General features: G+C 49.1%; 11 non-coding genes across 11 annotated transcripts; all 11 read left to right on the forward strand.

Annotated features, from left to right (window-relative positions):
- Positions 1-1119: 1119 nt before the first annotated feature.
- Positions 1120-1239, forward strand: trnal-caa (transfer RNA leucine (anticodon CAA)). The gene is made up of 2 exons: positions 1120-1157; positions 1194-1239. It is a non-coding gene; the product is annotated as a tRNA-Leu (tRNA).
- Positions 1240-3032: 1793 nt separating this feature from the next.
- On the forward strand, positions 3033-3152 carry trnal-caa (transfer RNA leucine (anticodon CAA)). The gene is made up of 2 exons: positions 3033-3070; positions 3107-3152. It is a non-coding gene; the product is annotated as a tRNA-Leu (tRNA).
- Positions 3153-4965: 1813 nt separating this feature from the next.
- On the forward strand, positions 4966-5085 carry trnal-caa (transfer RNA leucine (anticodon CAA)). The gene is made up of 2 exons: positions 4966-5003; positions 5040-5085. It is a non-coding gene; the product is annotated as a tRNA-Leu (tRNA).
- A 1817-nt stretch (positions 5086-6902) lies between these two features.
- trnal-caa (transfer RNA leucine (anticodon CAA)) lies at positions 6903-7022 on the forward strand. Its single transcript has 2 exons — positions 6903-6940; positions 6977-7022. It is a non-coding gene; the product is annotated as a tRNA-Leu (tRNA).
- A 1817-nt stretch (positions 7023-8839) lies between these two features.
- trnal-caa (transfer RNA leucine (anticodon CAA)) lies at positions 8840-8959 on the forward strand. The gene is made up of 2 exons: positions 8840-8877; positions 8914-8959. It is a non-coding gene; the product is annotated as a tRNA-Leu (tRNA).
- A 1817-nt stretch (positions 8960-10776) lies between these two features.
- trnal-caa (transfer RNA leucine (anticodon CAA)) lies at positions 10777-10896 on the forward strand. The gene is made up of 2 exons: positions 10777-10814; positions 10851-10896. It is a non-coding gene; the product is annotated as a tRNA-Leu (tRNA).
- Positions 10897-12709: 1813 nt separating this feature from the next.
- trnal-caa (transfer RNA leucine (anticodon CAA)) lies at positions 12710-12829 on the forward strand. Its single transcript has 2 exons — positions 12710-12747; positions 12784-12829. It is a non-coding gene; the product is annotated as a tRNA-Leu (tRNA).
- A 1819-nt stretch (positions 12830-14648) lies between these two features.
- On the forward strand, positions 14649-14768 carry trnal-caa (transfer RNA leucine (anticodon CAA)). Its single transcript has 2 exons — positions 14649-14686; positions 14723-14768. It is a non-coding gene; the product is annotated as a tRNA-Leu (tRNA).
- A 1813-nt stretch (positions 14769-16581) lies between these two features.
- On the forward strand, positions 16582-16701 carry trnal-caa (transfer RNA leucine (anticodon CAA)). Its single transcript has 2 exons — positions 16582-16619; positions 16656-16701. It is a non-coding gene; the product is annotated as a tRNA-Leu (tRNA).
- Positions 16702-18522: 1821 nt separating this feature from the next.
- Positions 18523-18642, forward strand: trnal-caa (transfer RNA leucine (anticodon CAA)). Its single transcript has 2 exons — positions 18523-18560; positions 18597-18642. It is a non-coding gene; the product is annotated as a tRNA-Leu (tRNA).
- Positions 18643-20464: 1822 nt separating this feature from the next.
- trnal-caa (transfer RNA leucine (anticodon CAA)) lies at positions 20465-20584 on the forward strand. Its single transcript has 2 exons — positions 20465-20502; positions 20539-20584. It is a non-coding gene; the product is annotated as a tRNA-Leu (tRNA).
- The last annotated feature ends 894 nt before the right edge of the window (positions 20585-21478 follow it).

Here is a 21478-nt window from a genome sequence, read left to right on the forward strand (position 1 = left end):
GTGTGTGTGTTAGCATGTGTTTGTGTGCGTGTGAGAGAGAGTGTGTGTGTGTGTGAGAGAGAGAGGTGTGTGTGTGTGAGATTGTGTGTGCCTGTGGGCGTGTGTGTGAGAGAGAGAGTGTGTGTTTGTGTGAAGGAGAGAGAGTGTGTATGTTAGCGTGTGTGTGTGTGAGAGAGAGTGAATGTGTGTGTGTGAGCGCAAGAGAGGCAGCGTGTACGTGTGTGTGTTTTTGTGTGTGAGAGTGAGAGAATGTGTGTGAGTATGTGTCTGAGAGTGTGTGTTTGTGTCTGTCTGTGTGTGTGTGAGAGAGAGTATGTATGTGTATATGTGTGTTTGAGAGAGAGAGGGTGTGAGTGTGTATATGAGTGTGTGGGCATGTGTGTGTGTGAGAAACAGAGAGGGAGAATTTGTAGGTGTGTTTGAGAGAGACAGAGTGTGTATGTGTGTGAGAGAGACAGAGTGTGTGTGTGTGTGTGTAAGAGAGAGTGTGCATGTGTCTTTGTGTGTGAGAGAGTGAAAGAATGTGTGTGTGTGAGAGAGAGTGTGTTTGAGAGAGAGAGAATGTGTGTGCGAGAGAGAGAGAATGTGTGTGTGTATGTGCGTGTATGTGTGTGTGTGAGTGAGAGTGGGTGCGTGTGAGAGAGAGAGAATTTGTATGTGTATGTCTGCAAGAGTGTGTTTGCGTGTGTCTGAGAGAGAGAGAGGAAGAATTTGTTGGTGTGTGTGAGAAAGAGTGTGTGTGTGAGATAGTGTGTGTGTGAGAGAGTGCGTGTGTCTGTGTGTGTGTAAGAGGGAGAAGTGTGTGTGTGTGAGTGAGAGTGTGTGTGTGAGAGAGACAGAGAAAGGGAGAATTTGTGTGTATGAGAGGGAGAGAGTGTGTTTGTGCGTGCATGTGAGAGAGAGAGTGTGTGTGTGAGAGACAGATAGAGAGTGTGTGTGCGTGTGCATGTGAGAGAGAGTGTGTGTGTGCGAGAGTGAGACTGTGTATGAGGGATTGTTGCTGAGTGTGAATGCAAGGGAGCTGCAGAAATGCGGAATTGCATTTTGTGTCTGCACAAGAGCAAGGTGACTAATTGTACAGAGTGAGAAAGACATCTGGAAAGGCATCTGCAGCAGCTTGTCAGGATGGCCGAGTGGTCTAAGGCGCCAGACTCAAGGAGTGTTAGTCCTTGCTCTGCATCTGGGCTTGTGAATTCTGGTCCCTTTCTAGGGGCGTGGGTTCAAATCCCACTCCTGACATTCTTCCCTTTTCCCCAAACAAACCTTCCCACACCCACACACTGCCCCCACATTTCACAGCTTCTTGGAGAGGAGTCGCTCCCCCTTCACAAAGATGGAAGAGTCCAACCTGTCACTTTCAAAGATAAGGCTGAGGCTTTTACAACAATCTTCAGCCGCAAGTGCCCACCGGATGATCTTACTCAGTCTCCCCCTGTGCTCCCCACCATCACAGACACCATTCTTCCAACAATTCCATTCACTCCGTGTCAGATCAAGAGACACTGGACACTGCAAAGGCTCTGTGCTCTGGCACTGCTCCTGAAGGCTGCTGCTTCACAACATGCCCTTCCTCCAGCCAAGTTCTACCAGGACAGTGACAACACTGGGATCGACCTGGCCATGTGGGAAATTATCCAGGTATGTCCTGGACATAAAAAGCAGGACAAATCCAACTCAGCCAATTCCTCTCCCATCCATCTGTTCCCAATCCTCGGTAAAGTGATGGAAGGGCTCACCAACAGTGCTATCAAGCAGCACCTGCTCAGTGACACCCAGTTTGGCTTCCCCCAGGGTCACTCAGCTCCTGACCTGATTGTGTTTGTGTGTGTGTGTGAGAGAGAGAGATTGTGTGTGTGTGTGTGTGTGTGAGAGATAAAGATTGTGTGTGTGCCTGTGAGTGTGTGTGTGTTTGTGTGTGTGTGTGAAGGAGAGAGCGTGTGTGTGTTAGCATGTGTTTGTGTGCGTGTGAGAGAGAGTGTGTGTGTGTGTGAGAGAGAGAGGTGTGTGTGTGTGAGATTGTGTGTGCCTGTGGGCGTGTGTGTGAGAGAGAGAGTGTGTGTTTGTGTGAAGGAGAGAGAGTGTGTATGTTAGCGTGTGTGTGTGTGAGAGAGAGTGCATGTGTGTGTGTGAGCGCAAGAGAGGCAGCGTGTACGTGTGTGTGTTTGTGTGTGTGAGAGTGAGAGAATGTGTGTGAGTATGTGTCTGAGAGTGTGTGTTTGTGTCTGTCTGTGTGTGTGTGAGTGAGAGTATGTATGTGTATATGTGTGTTTGAGAGAGAGAGGGTGTGAGTGTGTATATGAGTGTGTGGGCATGTGTGTGTGTGAGAAACAGAGAGGGAGAATTTGTAGGTGTGTTTGAGAGAGACAGAGTGTGTATGTGTGTGAGAGAGACAGAGTGTGCGTGTGTGTGTGTAAGAGAGAGTGTGCATGTGTCTTTGTGTGTGAGAGAGTGAAAGAATGTGTGTGTGTGAGAGAGAGTGTGTTTGAGAGAGAGAATGTGTGTGCGAGAGAGAGAGAATGTGTGTGTGTATGTGCGTGTATGTGTGTGTGTGAGTGAGAGAGAATTTGTATGTGTATGTCTGCAAGAGTGTGTTTGCGTGTGTCTGAGAGAGAGAGAGGAAGAATTTGTTGGTGTGTGTGAGAAAGAGTGTGTGTGTGAGATAGTGTGTGTGTGAGAGAGTGCGTGTGTCTGTGTGTGTGTAAGAGGGAGAAGTGTGTGTGTGTGAGTGAGAGTGTGTGTGTGAGAGAGACAGAGAAAGGGAGAATTTGTGTGTATGAGAGGGAGAGAGTGTGTTTGTGCGTGCATGTGAGAGAGAGAGTGTGTGTGTGAGAGACAGATAGAGAGTGTGTGTGCGTGTGCATGTGAGAGAGAGTGTGTGTGTGCGAGAGTGAGACTGTGTATGAGGGATTGTTGCTGAGTGTGAATGCAAGGGAGCTGCAGAAATGCGGAATTGCATTTTGTGTCTGCACAAGAGCAAGGTGACTAATTGTACAGAGTGAGAAAGACATCTGGAAAGGCATCTGCAGCAGCTTGTCAGGATGGCCGAGTGGTCTAAGGCGCCAGACTCAAGGAGTGTTAGTCCTTGCTCTGCATCTGGGCTTGTGAATTCTGGTCCCTTTCTAGGGGCGTGGGTTCAAATCCCACTCCTGACATTCTTCCCTTTTCCCCAAACAAACCTTCCCACACCCACACACTGCCCCCACATTTCACAGCTTCTTGGAGAGGAGTCGCTCCCCCTTCACAAAGATGGAAGAGTCCAACCTGTCACTATCAAAGATAAGGCTGAGGCTTTTACAACAATCTTCAGCCGCAAGTGCCCACCGGATGATCTTACTCAGTCTCCCCCTGTGCTCCCCACCATCACAGACACCATTCTTCCAACAATTCCATTCACTCCGTGTCAGATCAAGAGACACTGGACACTGCAAAGGCTCTGTGCTCTGGCACTGCTCCTGAAGGCTGCTGCTCCACAACATGCCCTTCCTCCAGCCAAGTTCTACCAGGACAGTGACAACACTGGGATCGACCTGGCCATGTGGGAAATTATCCAGGTATGTCCTGGACATAAAAAGCAGGACAAATCCAACTCAGCCAATTCCTCTCCCATCCATCTGTTCCCAATCCTCGGTAAAGTGATGGAAGGGCTCACCAACAGTGCTATCAAGCAGCACCTGCTCAGTGACACCCAGTTTGGCTTCCCCCAGGGTCACTCAGCTCCTGACCTGATTGTGTTTGTGTGTGTGTGTGAGAGAGAGAGATTGTGTGTGTGTGTGTGTGTGAGAGATAAAGATTGTGTGTGTGCCTGTGAGTGTGTGTGTGTTTGTGTGTGTGTGTGAAGGAGAGAGCGTGTGTGTGTTAGCATGTGTTTGTGTGCGTGTGAGAGAGAGTGTGTGTGTGTGTGAGAGAGAGAGGTGTGTGTGTGTGAGATTGTGTGTGCCTGTGGGCGTGTGTGTGAGAGAGAGAGTGTGTGTTTGTGTGAAGGAGAGAGAGTGTGTATGTTAGCGTGTGTGTGTGTGAGAGAGAGTGCATGTGTGTGTGTGAGCGCAAGAGAGGCAGCGTGTACGTGTGTGTGTTTGTGTGTGTGAGAGTGAGAGAATGTGTGTGAGTATGTGTCTGAGAGTGTGTGTTTGCGTCTGTCTGTGTGTGTGTGAGTGAGAGTATGTATGTGTATATGTGTGTTTGAGAGAGAGAGGGTGTGAGTGTGTATATGAGTGTGTGGGCATGTGTGTGTGTGAGAAACAGAGAGGGAGAATTTGTAGGTGTGTTTGAGAGAGACAGAGTGTGTATGTGTGTGAGAGAGACAGAGTGTGCGTGTGTGTGTGTAAGAGAGAGTGTGCATGTGTCTTTGTGTGTGAGAGAGTGAAAGAATGTGTGTGTGTGAGAGAGAGTGTGTTTGAGAGAGAGAGAATGTGTGTGCGAGAGAGAGAGAATGTGTGTGTGTATGTGCGTGTATGTGTGTGTGTGAGTGAGAGTGGGTGCGTGTGAGAGAGAGAGAATTTGTATGTGTATGTCTGCAAGAGTGTGTTTGCGTGTGTCTGAGAGAGAGAGAGGAAGAATTTGTTGGTGTGTGTGAGAAAGAGTGTGTGTGTGAGATAGTGTGTGTGTGAGAGAGTGCGTGTGTCTGTGTGTGTGTAAGAGGGAGAAGTGTGTGTGTGTGAGTGAGAGTGTGTGTGTGAGAGAGACAGAGAAAGGGAGAATTTGTGTGTATGAGAGGGAGAGAGTGTGTTTGTGCGTGCATGTGAGAGAGAGAGTGTGTGTGTGAGAGACAGATAGAGAGTGTGTGTGCGTGTGCATGTGAGAGAGAGTGTGTGTGTGCGAGAGTGAGACTGTGTATGAGGGATTGTTGCTGAGTGTGAATGCAAGGGAGCTGCAGAAATGCGGAATTGCATTTTGTGTCTGCACAAGAGCAAGGTGACTAATTGTACAGAGTGAGAAAGACATCTGGAAAGGCATCTGCAGCAGCTTGTCAGGATGGCCGAGTGGTCTAAGGCGCCAGACTCAAGGAGTGTTAGTCCTTGCTCTGCATCTGGGCTTGTGAATTCTGGTCCCTTTCTAGGGGCGTGGGTTCAAATCCCACTCCTGACATTCTTCCCTTTTCCCCAAACAAACCTTCCCACACCCACACACTGCCCCCACATTTCACAGCTTCTTGGAGAGGAGTCGCTCCCCCTTCACAAAGATGGAAGAGTCCAACCTGTCACTTTCAAAGATAAGGCTGAGGCTTTTACAACAATCTTCAGCCGCAAGTGCCCACCGGATGATCTTACTCAGTCTCCCCCTGTGCTCCCCACCATCACAGACACCATTCTTCCAACAATTCCATTCACTCCGTGTCAGATCAAGAGACACTGGACACTGCAAAGGCTCTGTGCTCTGGCACTGATCCTGAAGGCTGCTACTCCACAACATGCCCTTCCTCCAGCCAAGTTCTCCCAGGACAGTTACAACACTGGGATCGACCTGGCCATGTGGGAAATTATCCAGGTATGTCCTGGACATAAAAAGCAGGACAAATCCAACTCAGCCAATTCCTCTCCCATCCATCTGTTCCCAATCCTCGGTAAAGTGATGGAAGGGCTCACCAACAGGGCTATCAAGCAGCACCTGCTCAGTGACACCCAGGTTGGCTTCCCCCAGGGTCACTCAGCTCCTGACCTGATTGTGTTTGTGTGTGTGTGTGCGAGAGAGAGAGAGATTGTGTGTGTGTGTGTGTGTGAGAGATAAAGATTGTGTGTGTGCCTGTGAGTGTGTGTGTGTTTGTGTGTGTGTGTGAAGGAGAGAGCGTGTGTGTGTTAGCATGTGTTTGTGTGCGTGTGAGAGAGAGTGTGTGTGTGTGTGAGAGAGAGAGGTGTGTGTGTGTGAGATTGTGTGTGCCTGTGGGCGTGTGTGTGAGAGAGAGAGTGTGTGTTTGTGTGAAGGAGAGAGAGTGTGTATGTTAGCGTGTGTGTGTGTGAGAGAGAGTGCATGTGTGTGTGTGAGCGCAAGAGAGGCAGCGTGTACGTGTGTGTGTTTTTGTGTGTGAGAGTGAGAGAATGTGTGTGAGTATGTGTCTGAGAGTGTGTGTTTGTGTCTGTCTGTGTGTGTGTGAGAGAGAGTATGTATGTGTATATGTGTGTTTGAGAGAGAGAGGGTGTGAGTGTGTATATGAGTGTGTGGGCATGTGTGTGTGTGAGAAACAGAGAGGGAGAATTTGTAGGTGTGTTTGAGAGAGACAGAGTGTGTATGTGTGTGAGAGAGACAGAGTGTGTGTGTGTGTGTGTAAGAGAGAGTGTGCATGTGTCTTTGTGTGTGAGAGAGTGAAAGAATGTGTGTGTGTGAGAGAGAGTGTGTTTGAGAGAGAGAGAATGTGTGTGCGAGAGAGAGAGAATGTGTGTGTGTATGTGCGTGTATGTGTGTGTGTGAGTGAGAGTGGGTGCGTGTGAGAGAGAGAGAATTTGTATGTGTATGTCTGCAAGAGTGTGTTTGCGTGTGTCTGAGAGAGAGAGAGGAAGAATTTGTTGGTGTGTGTGAGAAAGAGTGTGTGTGTGAGATAGTGTGTGTGTGAGAGAGTGCGTGTGTCTGTGTGTGTGTAAGAGGGAGAAGTGTGTGTGTGTGAGTGAGAGTGTGTGTGTGAGAGAGACAGAGAAAGGGAGAATTTGTGTGTATGAGAGGGAGAGAGTGTGTTTGTGCGTGCATGTGAGAGAGAGAGTGTGTGTGTGAGAGACAGATAGAGAGTGTGTGTGCGTGTGCATGTGAGAGAGAGTGTGTGTGTGCGAGAGTGAGACTGTGTATGAGGGATTGTTGCTGAGTGTGAATGCAAGGGAGCTGCAGAAATGCGGAATTGCATTTTGTGTCTGCACAAGAGCAAGGTGACTAATTGTACAGAGTGAGAAAGACATCTGGAAAGGCATCTGCAGCAGCTTGTCAGGATGGCCGAGTGGTCTAAGGCGCCAGACTCAAGGAGTGTTAGTCCTTGCTCTGCATCTGGGCTTGTGAATTCTGGTCCCTTTCTAGGGGCGTGGGTTCAAATCCCACTCCTGACATTCTTCCCTTTTCCCCAAACAAACCTTCCCACACCCACACACTGCCCCCACATTTCACAGCTTCTTGGAGAGGAGTCGCTCCCCCTTCACAAAGATGGAAGAGTCCAACCTGTCACTTTCAAAGATAAGGCTGAGGCTTTTACAACAATCTTCAGCCGCAAGTGCCCACCGGATGATCTTACTCAGTCTCCCCCTGTGCTCCCCACCATCACAGACACCATTCTTCCAACAATTCCATTCACTCCGTGTCAGATCAAGAGACACTGGACACTGCAAAGGCTCTGTGCTCTGGCACTGATCCTGAAGGCTGCTACTCCACAACATGCCCTTCCTCCAGCCAAGTTCTCCCAGGACAGTTACAACACTGGGATCGACCTGGCCATGTGGGAAATTATCCAGGTATGTCCTGGACATAAAAAGCAGGACAAATCCAACTCAGCCAATTCCTCTCCCATCCATCTGTTCCCAATCCTCGGTAAAGTGATGGAAGGGCTCAGCAACAGGGCTATCAAGCAGCACCTGCTCAGTGACACCCAGGTTGGCTTCCCCCAGGGTCACTCAGCTCCTGACCTGATTGTGTTTGTGTGTGTGTGTGCGAGAGAGAGAGAGATTGTGTGTGTGTGTGTGTGTGAGAGATAAAGATTGTGTGTGTGCCTGTGAGTGTGTGTGTGTTTGTGTGTGTGTGTGAAGGAGAGAGCCTGTGTGTGTTAGCATGTGTTTGTGTGCGTGTGAGAGAGAGTGTGTGTGTGTGTGAGAGAGAGAGGTGTGTGTGTGTGAGATTGTGTGTGCCTGTGGGCGTGTGTGTGAGAGAGAGAGTGTGTGTTTGTGTGAAGGAGAGAGAGTGTGTATGTTAGCGTGTGTGTGTGTGAGAGAGAGTGCATGTGTGTGTGTGAGCGCAAGAGAGGCAGCGTGTACGTGTGTGTGTTTGTGTGTGTGAGAGTGAGAGAATGTGTGTGAGTATGTGTCTGAGAGTGTGTGTTTGCGTCTGTCTGTGTGTGTGTGAGTGAGAGTATGTATGTGTATATGTGTGTTTGAGAGAGAGAGGGTGTGAGTGTGTATATGAGTGTGTGGGCATGTGTGTGTGTGAGAAACAGAGAGGGAGAATTTGTAGGTGTGTTTGAGAGAGACAGAGTGTGTATGTGTGTGAGAGAGACAGAGTGTGCGTGTGTGTGTGTAAGAGAGAGTGTGCATGTGTCTTTGTGTGTGAGAGAGTGAAAGAATGTGTGTGTGTGAGAGAGAGTGTGTTTGAGAGAGAGAGAATGTGTGTGCGAGAGAGAGAGAATGTGTGTGTGTATGTGCGTGTATGTGTGTGTGTGAGTGAGAGTGGGTGCGTGTGAGAGAGAGAGAATTTGTATGTGTATGTCTGCAAGAGTGTGTTTGCGTGTGTCTGAGAGAGAGAGAGGAAGAATTTGTTGGTGTGTGTGAGAAAGAGTGTGTGTGTGAGATAGTGTGTGTGTGAGAGAGTGCGTGTGTCTGTGTGTGTGTAAGAGGGAGAAGTGTGTGTGTGTGAGTGAGAGTGTGTGTGTGAGAGAGACAGAGAAAGGGAGAATTTGTGTGTATGAGAGGGAGAGAGTGTGTTTGTGCGTGCATGTGAGAGAGAGAGTGTGTGTGTGAGAGACAGATAGAGAGTGTGTGTGCGTGTGCATGTGAGAGAGAGTGTGTGTGTGCGAGAGTGAGACTGTGTATGAGGGATTGTTGCTGAGTGTGAATGCAAGGGAGCTGCAGAAATGCGGAATTGCATTTTGTGTCTGCACAAGAGCAAGGTGACTAATTGTACAGAGTGAGAAAGACATCTGGAAAGGCATCTGCAGCAGCTTGTCAGGATGGCCGAGTGGTCTAAGGCGCCAGACTCAAGGAGTGTTAGTCCTTGCTCTGCATCTGGGCTTGTGAATTCTGGTCCCTTTCTAGGGGCGTGGGTTCAAATCCCACTCCTGACATTCTTCCCTTTTCCCCAAACAAACCTTCCCACACCCACACACTGCCCCCACATTTCACAGCTTCTTGGAGAGGAGTCGCTCCCCCTTCACAAAGATGGAAGAGTCCAACCTGTCACTTTCAAAGATAAGGCTGAGGCTTTTACAACAATCTTCAGCCGCAAGTGCCCACCGGATGATCTTACTCAGTCTCCCCCTGTGCTCCCCACCATCACAGACACCATTCTTCCAACAATTCCATTCACTCCGTGTCAGATCAAGAGACACTGGACACTGCAAAGGCTCTGTGCTCTGGCACTGATCCTGAAGGCTGCTACTCCACAACATGCCCTTCCTCCAGCCAAGTTCTCCCAGGACAGTTACAACACTGGGATCGACCTGGCCATGTGGGAAATTATCCAGGTATGTCCTGGACATAAAAAGCAGGACAAATCCAACTCAGCCAATTCCTCTCCCATCCATCTGTTCCCAATCCTCGGTAAAGTGATGGAAGGGCTCACCAACAGGGCTATCAAGCAGCACCTGCTCAGTGACACCCAGGTTGGCTTCCCCCAGGGTCACTCAGCTCCTGACCTGATTGTGTTTGTGTGTGTGTGTGCGAGAGAGAGAGAGATTGTGTGTGTGTGTGTGTGTGAGAGATAAAGATTGTGTGTGTGCCTGTGAGTGTGTGTGTGTTTGTGTGTGTGTGTGAAGGAGAGAGCCTGTGTGTGTTAGCATGTGTTTGTGTGCGTGTGAGAGAGAGTGTGTGTGTGTGTGAGAGAGAGAGGTGTGTGTGTGTGAGATTGTGTGTGCCTGTGGGCGTGTGTGTGAGAGAGAGAGTGTGTGTTTGTGTGAAGGAGAGAGAGTGTGTATGTTAGCGTGTGTGTGTGTGAGAGAGAGTGCATGTGTGTGTGTGAGCGCAAGAGAGGCAGCGTGTACGTGTGTGTGTTTTTGTGTGTGAGAGTGAGAGAATGTGTGTGAGTATGTGTCTGAGAGTGTGTGTTTGTGTCTGTCTGTGTGTGTGTGAGAGAGAGTATGTATGTGTATATGTGTGTTTGAGAGAGAGAGGGTGTGAGTGTGTATATGAGTGTGTGGGCATGTGTGTGTGTGAGAAACAGAGAGGGAGAATTTGTAGGTGTGTTTGAGAGAGACAGAGTGTGTATGTGTGTGAGAGAGACAGAGTGTGTGTGTGTGTGTGTAAGAGAGAGTGTGCATGTGTCTTTGTGTGTGAGAGAGTGAAAGAATGTGTGTGTGTGAGAGAGAGTGTGTTTGAGAGAGAGAGAATGTGTGTGCGAGAGAGAGAGAATGTGTGTGTGTATGTGCGTGTATGTGTGTGTGTGAGTGAGAGTGGGTGCGTGTGAGAGAGAGAGAATTTGTATGTGTATGTCTGCAAGAGTGTGTTTGCGTGTGTCTGAGAGAGAGAGAGGAAGAATTTGTTGGTGTGTGTGAGAAAGAGTGTGTGTGTGAGATAGTGTGTGTGTGAGAGAGTGCGTGTGTCTGTGTGTGTGTAAGAGGGAGAAGTGTGTGTGTGTGAGTGAGAGTGTGTGTGTGAGAGAGACAGAGAAAGGGAGAATTTGTGTGTATGAGAGGGAGAGAGTGTGTTTGTGCGTGCATGTGAGAGAGAGAGTGTGTGTGTGAGAGACAGATAGAGAGTGTGTGTGCGTGTGCATGTGAGAGAGAGTGTGTGTGTGCGAGAGTGAGACTGTGTATGAGGGATTGTTGCTGAGTGTGAATGCAAGGGAGCTGCAGAAATGCGGAATTGCATTTTGTGTCTGCACAAGAGCAAGGTGACTAATTGTACAGAGTGAGAAAGACATCTGGAAAGGCATCTGCAGCAGCTTGTCAGGATGGCCGAGTGGTCTAAGGCGCCAGACTCAAGGAGTGTTAGTCCTTGCTCTGCATCTGGGCTTGTGAATTCTGGTCCCTTTCTAGGGGCGTGGGTTCAAATCCCACTCCTGACATTCTTCCCTTTTCCCCAAACAAACCTTCCCACACCCACACACTGCCCCCACATTTCACAGCTTCTTGGAGAGGAGTCGCTCCCCCTTCACAAAGATGGAAGAGTCCAACCTGTCACTTTCAAAGATAAGGCTGAGGCTTTTACAACAATCTTCAGCCGCAAGTGCCCACCGGATGATCTTACTCAGTCTCCCCCTGTGCTCCCCACCATCACAGACACCATTCTTCCAACAATTCCATTCACTCCGTGTCAGATCAAGAGACACTGGACACTGCAAAGGCTCTGTGCTCTGGCACTGCTCCTGAAGGCTGCTGCTTCACAACATGCCCTTCCTCCAGCCAAGTTCTACCAGGACAGTGACAACACTGGGATCGACCTGGCCATGTGGGAAATTATCCAGGTATGTCCTGGACATAAAAAGCAGGACAAATCCAACTCAGCCAATTCCTCTCCCATCCATCTGTTCCCAATCCTCGGTAAAGTGATGGAAGGGCTCACCAACAGTGCTATCAAGCAGCACCTGCTCAGTGACACCCAGTTTGGCTTCCCCCAGGGTCACTCAGCTCCTGACCTGATTGTGTTTGTGTGTGTGTGTGAGAGAGAGAGATTGTGTGTGTGTGTGTGTGTGTGAGAGATAAAGATTGTGTGTGTGCCTGTGAGTGTGTGTGTGTTTGTGTGTGTGTGTGAAGGAGAGAGCGTGTGTGTGTTAGCATGTGTTTGTGTGCGTGTGAGAGAGAGTGTGTGTGTGTGTGAGAGAGAGAGGTGTGTGTGTGTGAGATTGTGTGTGCCTGTGGGCGTGTGTGTGAGAGAGAGAGTGTGTGTTTGTGTGAAGGAGAGAGAGTGTGTATGTTAGCGTGTGTGTGTGTGAGAGAGAGTGCATGTGTGTGTGTGAGCGCAAGAGAGGCAGCGTGTACGTGTGTGTGTTTGTGTGTGTGAGAGTGAGAGAATGTGTGTGAGTATGTGTCTGAGAGTGTGTGTTTGTGTCTGTCTGTGTGTGTGTGAGTGAGAGTATGTATGTGTATATGTGTGTTTGAGAGAGAGAGGGTGTGAGTGTGTATATGAGTGTGTGGGCATGTGTGTGTGTGAGAAACAGAGAGGGAGAATTTGTAGGTGTGTTTGAGAGAGACAGAGTGTGTATGTGTGTGAGAGAGACAGAGTGTGCGTGTGTGTGTGTAAGAGAGAGTGTGCATGTGTCTTTGTGTGTGAGAGAGTGAAAGAATGTGTGTGTGTGAGAGAGAGTGTGTTTGAGAGAGAGAATGTGTGTGCGAGAGAGAGAGAATGTGTGTGTGTATGTGCGTGTATGTGTGTGTGTGAGTGAGAGTGGGTGCGTGTGAGAGAGAGAGAATTTGTATGTGTATGTCTGCAAGAGTGTGTTTGCGTGTGTCTGAGAGAGAGAGAGGAAGAATTTGTTGGTGTGTGTGAGAAAGAGTGTGTGTGTGAGATAGTGTGTGTGTGAGAGAGTGCGTGTGTCTGTGTGTGTGTAAGAGGGAGAAGTGTGTGTGTGTGAGTGAGAGTGTGTGTGTGAGAGAGACAGAGAAAGGGAGAATTTGTGTGTATGAGAGGGAGAGAGTGTGTTTGTGCGTGCATGTGAGAGAGAGAGTGTGTGTGTGAGAGACAGATAGAGAGTGTGTGTGCGTGTGCATGTGAGAGAGAGTGTGTGTGTGCGAGAGTGAGACTGTGTATGAGGGATTGTTGCTGAGTGTGAATGCAAGGGAGCTGCAGAAATGCGGAATTGCATTTTGTGTCTGCACAAGAGCAAGGTGACTAATTGTACAGAGTGAGAAAGACATCTGGAAGGACATCTGCGGCAGCTTGTCAGGATGGCCGAGTGGTCTAAGGTGCCAGACTCAAGGAGTGTTAGTCCTTTCTCTGCATCTGGGCTTGTGAATTCTGGTCCCTTTCTAGGGGCGTGGGTTCAAATCCCACTCCTGACATTCTTCCCTTTTCCCCAAACAAACCTTCCCACACCCACACACTGCCCCCACATTTCACAGCTTCTTGGAGAGGAGTCGCTCCCCCTTCACAAAGATGGAAGAGTCCAACCTGTCACTTTCAAAGATAAGGCTGAGGCTTTTACAACAATCTTCAGCCGCAAGTGCCCACCGGATGATCTTACTCAGTCTCCCCCTGTGCTCCCCACCATCACAGACACCATTCTTCCAACAATTCCATTCACTCCGTGTCAGATCAAGAGACACTGGACACTGCAAAGGCTCTGTGCTCTGGCACTGATCCTGAAGGCTGCTACTCCACAACATGCCCTTCCTCCAGCCAGGTTCTCCCAGGACAGTTACAACACTGGGATCGACCTGGCCATGTGGGAAATTATCCAGGTATGTCCTGGACATAAAAAGCAGGACAAATCCAACTCAGCCAATTCCTCTCCCATCCATCTGTTCCCAATCCTCGGTAAAGTGATGGAAGGGCTCACCAACAGGGCTATCAAGCAGCACCTGCTCAGTGACACCCAGTTTGGCTTCCCCCAGGGTCACTCAGCTCCTGACCTGATTGTGTTTGTGTGTGTGTGTGTGAGAGAGAGAGAGATTGTGTGTGTGTGTGTGTGTGTGAGAGATAAAGATTGTGTGTGTGCCTGTGAGTGTGTGTGTGTTTGTGTGTGCGTGTGAAGGAGAGAGCGTGTGTGTGTTAGCATGTGTTTGTGTGCGTGTGAGAGAGAGTGTGTGTGTGTGTGAGAGAGAGAGGTGTGTGTGTGTGAGATTGTGTGTGCCTGTGGGCGTGTGTGTGAGAGAGAGAGTGTGTGTTTGTGTGAAGGGGAGAGAGTGTGTATGTTAGCGTGTGTGTGTGTGAGAGAGAGTGCATGTGTGTGTGTGAGTGCAAGAGAGGTAGCGTGTACGTGTGTGTGTTTTTGTGTGTGAGAGTGAGAGAATGTGTGTGAGTATGTGTCTGAGAGTGTGTGTTTGTGTCTGTCTGTGTGTGTGTGAGAGAGAGTATGTATGTGTATATGTGTGTTTGAGAGAGAGAGGGTGTGAGTGTGTATATGAGTGTGTGGGCATGTGTGTGTGTGAGAAACAGAGAGGGAGAATTTGTAGGTGTGTTTGAGAGAGACAGAGTGTGTATGTGTGTGAGAGAGACAGAGTGTGCATGTGTGTGTGTAAGAGAGAGTGTGCATGTGTGTTTGTGTGTGAGAGAGTGAAAGAATGTGTGTGTGTGATAGAGAGTGTGTTTGAGAGAGAGAGAATGTGTGTGCGAGAGAGAGAGAATGTGTGTGTGTATGTGCGTGTATGTGTGTGTGTGAGTGAGAGTGGGTGCGTGTGAGAGAGAGAGAATTTGTATGTGTATGTCTGCAAGAGTGTGTTTGCGTGTGTCTGAGAGAGAGAGAGGAAGAATTTGTTGGTGTGTGTGAGAAAGAGTGTGTGTGTGAGATAGTGTGTGTGTGAGAGAGTGCGTGTGTCTGTGTGTGTGTAAGAGGGAGAAGTGTGTGTGTGTGAGTGAGAGTGTGTGTGTGAGAGAGACAGAGAAAGGGAGAATTTGTGTGTATGAGAGGGAGAGAGTGTGTTTGTGCGTGCATGTGAGAGAGAGAGTGTGTGTGTGAGAGACAGATAGAGAGTGTGTGTGCGTGTGCATGTGAGAGAGAGTGTGTGTGTGCGAGAGTGAGACTGTGTATGAGGGATTGTTGCTGAGTGTGAATGCAAGGGAGCTGCAGAAATGCGGAATTGCATTTTGTGTCTGCACAAGAGCAAGGTGACTAATTGTACAGAGTGAGAAAGACATCTGGAAAGGCATCTGCAGCAGCTTGTCAGGATGGCCGAGTGGTCTAAGGCGGCAGACTCAAGGAGTGTTAGTCCTTGCTCTGCATCTGGGCTTGTGAATTCTGGTCCCTTTCTAGGGGCGTGGGTTCAAATCCCACTCCTGACATTCTTCCCTTTTCCCCAAACAAACCTTCCCACACCCACACACTGCCCCCACATTTCACAGCTTCTTGGAGAGGAGTCGCTCCCCCTTCACAAAGATGGAAGAGTCCAACCTGTCACTATCAAAGATAAGGCTGAGGCTTTTACAACAATCTTCAGCCGCAAGTGCCCACCGGATGATCTTACTCAGTCTCCCCCTGTGCTCCCCACCATCACAGACACCATTCTTCCAACAATTCCATTCACTCCGTGTCAGATCAAGAGACACTGGACACTGCAAAGGCTCTGTGCTCTGGCACTGCTCCTGAAGGCTGCTGCTTCACAACATGCCCTTCCTCCAGCCAAGTTCTACCAGGACAGTGACAACACTGGGATCGACCTGGCCATGTGGGAAATTATCCAGGTATGTCCTGGACATAAAAAGCAGGACAAATCCAACTCAGCCAATTCCTCTCCCATCCATCTGTTCCCAATCCTCGGTAAAGTGATGGAAGGGCTCACCAACAGTGCTATCAAGCAGCACCTGCTCAGTGACACCCAGTTTGGCTTCCCCCAGGGTCACTCAGCTCCTGACCTGATTGTGTTTGTGTGTGTGTGTGAGAGAGAGAGATTGTGTGTGTGTGTGTGTGTGTGAGAGATAAAGATTGTGTGTGTGCCTGTGAGTGTGTGTGTGTTTGTGTGTGTGTGTGAAGGAGAGAGCGTGTGTGTGTTAGCATGTGTTTGTGTGCGTGTGAGAGAGAGTGTGTGTGTGTGTGAGAGAGAGAGGTGTGTGTGTGTGAGATTGTGTGTGCCTGTGGGCGTGTGTGTGAGAGAGAGAGTGTGTGTTTGTGTGAAGGAGAGAGAGTGTGTATGTTAGCGTGTGTGTGTGTGAGAGAGAGTGCATGTGTGTGTGTGAGCGCAAGAGAGGCAGCGTGTACGTGTGTGTGTTTGTGTGTGTGAGAGTGAGAGAATGTGTGTGAGTATGTGTCTGAGAGTGTGTGTTTGTGTCTGTCTGTGTGTGTGTGAGTGAGAGTATGTATGTGTATATGTGTGTTTGAGAGAGAGAGGGTGTGAGTGTGTATATGAGTGTGTGGGCATGTGTGTGTGTGAGAAACAGAGAGGGAGAATTTGTAGGTGTGTTTGAGAGAGACAGAGTGTGTATGTGTGTGAGAGAGACAGAGTGTGCGTGTGTGTGTGTAAGAGAGAGTGTGCATGTGTCTTTGTGTGTGAGAGAGTGAAAGAATGTGTGTGTGTGAGAGAGAGTGTGTTTGAGAGAGAGAATGTGTGTGCGAGAGAGAGAGAATGTGTGTGTGTATGTGCGTGTATGTGTGTGTGTGAGTGAGAGTGGGTGCGTGTGAGAGAGAGAGAATTTGTATGTGTATGTCTGCAAGAGTGTGTTTGCGTGTGTCTGAGAGAGAGAGAGGAAGAATTTGTTGGTGTGTGTGAGAAAGAGTGTGTGTGTGAGATAGTGTGTGTGTGAGAGAGTGCGTGTGTCTGTGTGTGTGTAAGAGGGAGAAGTGTGTGTGTGTGAGTGAGAGTGTGTGTGTGAGAGAGACAGAGAAAGGGAGAATTTGTGTGTATGAGAGGGAGAGAGTGTGTTTGTGTGTGCATGTGAGAGAGAGAGTGTGTGTGTGAGAGACAGATAGAGAGTGTGTGTGCGTGTGCATGTGAGAGAGAGTGTGTGTGTGCGAGAGTGAGACTGTGTATGAGGGATTGTTGCTGAGTGTGAATGTAAGGGAGCTGCAGAAATGCGGAATTGCATTTTGTGTCTGCACAAGAGCAAGGTGACTAATTGTACAGAGTGAGAAAGACATCTGGAAGGACATCTGCAGCAGCTTGTCCGGATGGCCGAGTGGTCTAAGGCGCCAGACTCAAGGAGTGTTAGTCCTTTCTCTGCGTCTGGGCTTGTGAATTCTGGTCCCTTTCTAGGGGCGTGGGTTCAAATCCCACTCCTGACATTCTTCCCTTTTCCCCAAACAAACCTTCCCACACCCACACACTGCCCCCACATTTCACAGCTTCTTGGAGAGGAGTCGCTCCCCCTTCACAAAGATGGAAGAGTCCAACCTGTCACTATCAAAGATAAGGCTGAGGCTTTTACAACAATCTTCAGCCGCAAGTGCCCACAGGATGATCTTACTCAGTCTCCCCCTGTGCTCCCCACCATCACAGACACCATTCTTCCAACAATTCCATTCACTCCATGTCAGATCAAGAGACACTGGACACTGCAAAGGCTCTGTGCTCTGGCACTGATCCTGAAGGCTGCTACTCCACAACATGCCCTTCCTCCAGCCAAGTTCTCCCAGGACAGTTACAACACTGGGATCGACCTGGCCATGTGGGAAATTATCCAGGTATGTCCTGGACATAAAAAGCAGGACAAATCCAACTCAGCCAATTCCTCTCCCATCCATCTGTTCCCAATCCTCGGTAAAGTGATGGAAGGGCTCACCAACAGGGCTATCAAGCAGCACCTGCTCAGTGACACCCAGGTTGGCTTCCCCCAGGGTCACTCAGCTCCTGACCTGATTGTGTTTGTGTGTGTGTGTGTGTGAGAGAGAGAGAGATTGTGTGTGTGTGTGTGTGTGTGAGAGATAAAGATTGTGTGTGTGCCTGTGAGTGTGTGTGTGTTTGTGTGTGTGTGTGAAGGAGAGAGCGTGTGTGTGTTAGCATGTGTTTGTGTGCGTGTGAGAGAGAGTGTGTGTGTGTGTGAGAGAGAGAGGTGTGTGTGTGTGAGATTGTGTGTGCCTGTGGGCGTGTGTGTGAGAGAGAGAGTGTGTGTTTGTGTGAAGGAGAGAGAGTGTGTATGTTAGCGTGTGTGTGTGTGAGAGAGAGTGCATGTGTGTGTGTGAGTGCAAGAGAGGTAGCGTGTACGTGTGTGTGTTTTTGTGTGTGAGAGTGAGAGAATGTGTGTGAGTATGTGTCTGAGAGTGTGTGTTTGTGTCTGTCTGTGTGTGTGTGAGAGAGAGTATGTATGTGTATATGTGTGTTTGAGAGAGAGAGGGTGTGAGTGTGTATATGAGTGTGTGGGCATGTGTGTGTGTGAGAAACAGAGAGGGAGAATTTGTAGGTGTGTTTGAGAGAGACAGAGTGTGTATGTGTGTGAGAGAGACAGAGTGTGCATGTGTGTGTGTAAGAGAGAGTGTGCATGTGTGTTTGTGTGTGAGAGAGTGAAAGAATGTGTGTGTGTGAGAGAGAGTGTGTTTGAGAGAGAGAGAATGTGTGTGCGAGAGAGAGAGAATGTGTGTGTGTATGTGCGTGTATGTGTGTGTGTGAGTGAGAGTGGGTGCGTGTGAGAGAGAGAGAATTTGTATGTGTATGTCTGCAAGAGTGTGTTTGCGTGTGTCTGAGAGAGAGAGAGGAAGAATTTGTTGGTGTGTGTGAGAAAGAGTGTGTGTGTGAGATAGTGTGTGTGTGAGAGAGTGCGTGTGTCTGTGTGTGTGTAAGAGGGAGAAGTGTGTGTGTGTGAGTGAGAGTGTGTGTGTGAGAGAGACAGAGAAAGGGAGAATTTGTGTGTATGAGAGGGAGAGAGTGTGTTTGTGCGTGCATGTGAGAGAGAGAGTGTGTGTGTGAGAGACAGATAGAGAGTGTGTGTGCGTGTGCATGTGAGAGAGAGTGTGTGTGTGCGAGAGTGAGACTGTGTATGAGGGATTGTTGCTGAGTGTGAATGCAAGGGAGCTGCAGAAATGCGGAATTGCATTTTGTGTCTGCACAAGAGCAAGGTGACTAATTGTACAGAGTGAGAAAGACATCTGGAAAGGCATCTGCAGCAACTTGTCAGGATGGCCGAGTGGTCTAAGGCGCCAGACTCAAGGAGTGTTAGTCCTTTCTCTGCATCTGGGCTTGTGAATTCTGGTCCCTTTCTAGGGGCGTGGGTTCAAATCCCACTCCTGACATTCTTCCCTTTTCCCCAAACAAACCTTCCCACACCCACACACTGCCCCCACATTTCACAGCTTCTTGGAGAGGAGTCGCTCCCCCTTCACAAAGATGGAAGAGTCCAACCTGTCACTTTCAAAGATAAGGCTGAGGCTTTTACAACAATCTTCAGCCGCAAGTGCCCACCGGATGATCTTACTCAGTCTCCCCCTGTGCTCCCCACCATCACAGACACCATTCTTCCAACAATTCCATTCACTCCGTGTCAGATCAAGAGACACTGGACACTGCAAAGGCTCTGTGCTCTGGCACTGCTCCTGAAGGCTGCTGCTCCACAACATGCCCTTCCTCCAGCCAAGTTCTACCAGGACAGTGACAACACTGGGATCGACCTGGCCATGTGGGAAATTATCCAGGTATGTCCTGGACATAAAAAGCAGGACAAATCCAACTCAGCCAATTCCTCTCCCATCCATCTGTTCCCAATCCTCGGTAAAGTGATGGAAGGGCTCACCAACAGTGCTATCAAGCAGCACCTGCTCAGTGACACCCAGTTTGGCTTCCCCCAGGGTCACTCAGCTCCTGACCTGATTGTGTTTGTGTGTGTGTGTGAGAGAGAGAGATTGTGTGTGTGTGTGTGTGTGAGAGATAAAGATTGTGTGTGTGCCTGTGAGTGTGTGTGTGTTTGTGTGTGTGTGTGAAGGAGAGAGCGTGTGTGTGTTAGCATGTGTTTGTGTGCGTGTGAGAGAGAGTGTGTGTGTGTGGTGTGTGTGTGAGAGAGAGAGGTGTGTGTGTGTGAGATTGTGTGTGCCTGTGGGCGTGTGTGTGAGAGAGAGAGTGTGTGTTTGTGTGAAGGAGAGAGAGTGTGTATGTTAGCGTGTGTGTGTGTGAGAGAGAGTGCATGTGTGTGTGTGAGCGCAAGAGAGGCAGCGTGTACGTGTGTGTGTTTGTGTGTGTGAGAGTGAGAGAATGTGTGTGAGTATGTGTCTGAGAGTGTGTGTTTGTGTCTGTCTGTGTGTGTGTGAGTGAGAGTATGTATGTGTATATGTGTGTTTGAGAGAGAGAGGGTGTGAGTGTGTATATGAGTGTGTGGGCATGTGTGTGTGTGAGAAACAGAGAGGGAGAATTTGTAGGTGTGTTTGAGAGAGACAGAGTGTGTATGTGTGTGAGAGAGACAGAGTGTGCGTGTGTGTGTGGAAGAGAGAGTGTGCATGTGTCTTTGTGTGTGAGAGAGTGAAAGAATGTGTGTGTGTGAGAGAGAGTGTGTTTGAGAGAGAGAGAATGTGTGTGCGAGAGAGAGAGAATGTGTGTGTGTATGTGCGTGTATGTGTGTGTGTGAGTGAGAGTGGGTGCGTGTGAGAGAGAGAGAATTTGTATGTGTATGTCTGCAAGAGTGTGTTTGCGTGTGTCTGAGAGAGAGAGAGGAAGAATTTGTTGGTGTGTGTGAGAAAGAGTGTGTGTGTGAGATAGTGTGTGTGTGAGAGAGTGCGTGTGTCTGTGTGTGTGTAAGAGGGAGAAGTGTGTGTGTGTGAGTGAGAGTGTGTGTGTGAGAGAGACAGAGAAAGGGAGAATTTGTGTGTATGAGAGGGAGAGAGTGTGTTTGTGTGTGCATGTGAGAGAGAGAGTGTGTGTGTGAGAGACAGATAGAGAGTGTGTGTGCGTGTGCATGTGAGAGAGAGTGTGTGTGTGCGAGAGTGAGACTGTGTATGAGGGATTGTTGCTGAGTGTGAATGCAAGGGAGCTGCAGAAATGCGGAATTGCATTTTGTGTCTGCACAAGAGCAAGGTGACTAATTGTACAGAGTGAGAAAGACATCTGGAAAGGCATCTGCAGCAGCTTGTCCGGATGGCAGAGTGGTCTAAGGCGCCAGACTCAAGGAGTGTTAGTCCTTGCTCTGCATCTGGGCTTGTGAATTCTGGTCCCTTTCTAGGGGCGTGGGTTCAAATCCCACTCCTGACATTCTTCCCTTTTCCCCAAACAAACCTTCCCACACCCACACACTGCCCCCACATTTCACAGCTTCTTGGAGAGGAGTCGCTCCCCCTTCACAAAGATGGAAGAGTCCAACCTGTCACTTTCAAAGATAAGGCTGAGGCTTTTACAACAATCTTCAGCCGCAAGTGCCCACCGGATGATCTTACTCAGTCTCCCCCTGTGCTCCCCACCATCACAGACACCATTCTTCCAACAATTCCATTCACTCCGTGTCAGATCAAGAGACACTGGACACTGCAAAGGCTCTGTGCTCTGGCACTGCTCCTGAAGGCTGCTGCTCCACAACATGCCCTTCCTCCAGCCAAGTTCTCCCTGGACAGTTACAACACTGGGATCGACCTGGCCATGTGGGAAATTATCCAGGTATGTCCTGGACATAAAAAGCAGGACAAATCCAACTCAGCCAATTCCTCTCCCATCCATCTGTTCCCAATCCTCGGTAAAGTGATGGAAGGGCTCACCAACAGGGCTATCAAGCAGCACCTGCTCAGTGACACCCAGTTTGGCTTCCCCCAGGGTCACTCAGCTCCTGACCTGATTGTGTTTGTGTGTGTGTGTGTGAGAGAGAGAGAGATTGTGTGTGTGTGTGTGTGTGAGAGATAAAGATTGTGTGTGTGCCTGTGAGTGTGTGTGTGTTTGTGTGTGTGTGTGAAGGAGAGAGCGTGTGTGTGTTAGCATGTGTTTGTGTGCGTGTGAGAGAGAGTGTGTGTGTGTGGTGTGTGTGTGAGAGAGAGAGGTGTGTGTGTGTGAGATTGTGTGTGCCTGTGGGCGTGTGTGTGAGAGAGAGAGTGTGTGTTTGTGTGAAGGAGAGAGAGTGTGTATGTTAGCGTGTGTGTGTGTGAGAGAGAGTGCATGTGT

Source organism: Chiloscyllium punctatum, chromosome 17, assembly GCF_047496795.1.
Source record: "Chiloscyllium punctatum isolate Juve2018m chromosome 17, sChiPun1.3, whole genome shotgun sequence".
Classification (NCBI taxonomy): Eukaryota; Metazoa; Chordata; class Chondrichthyes; order Orectolobiformes; family Hemiscylliidae; genus Chiloscyllium; species Chiloscyllium punctatum.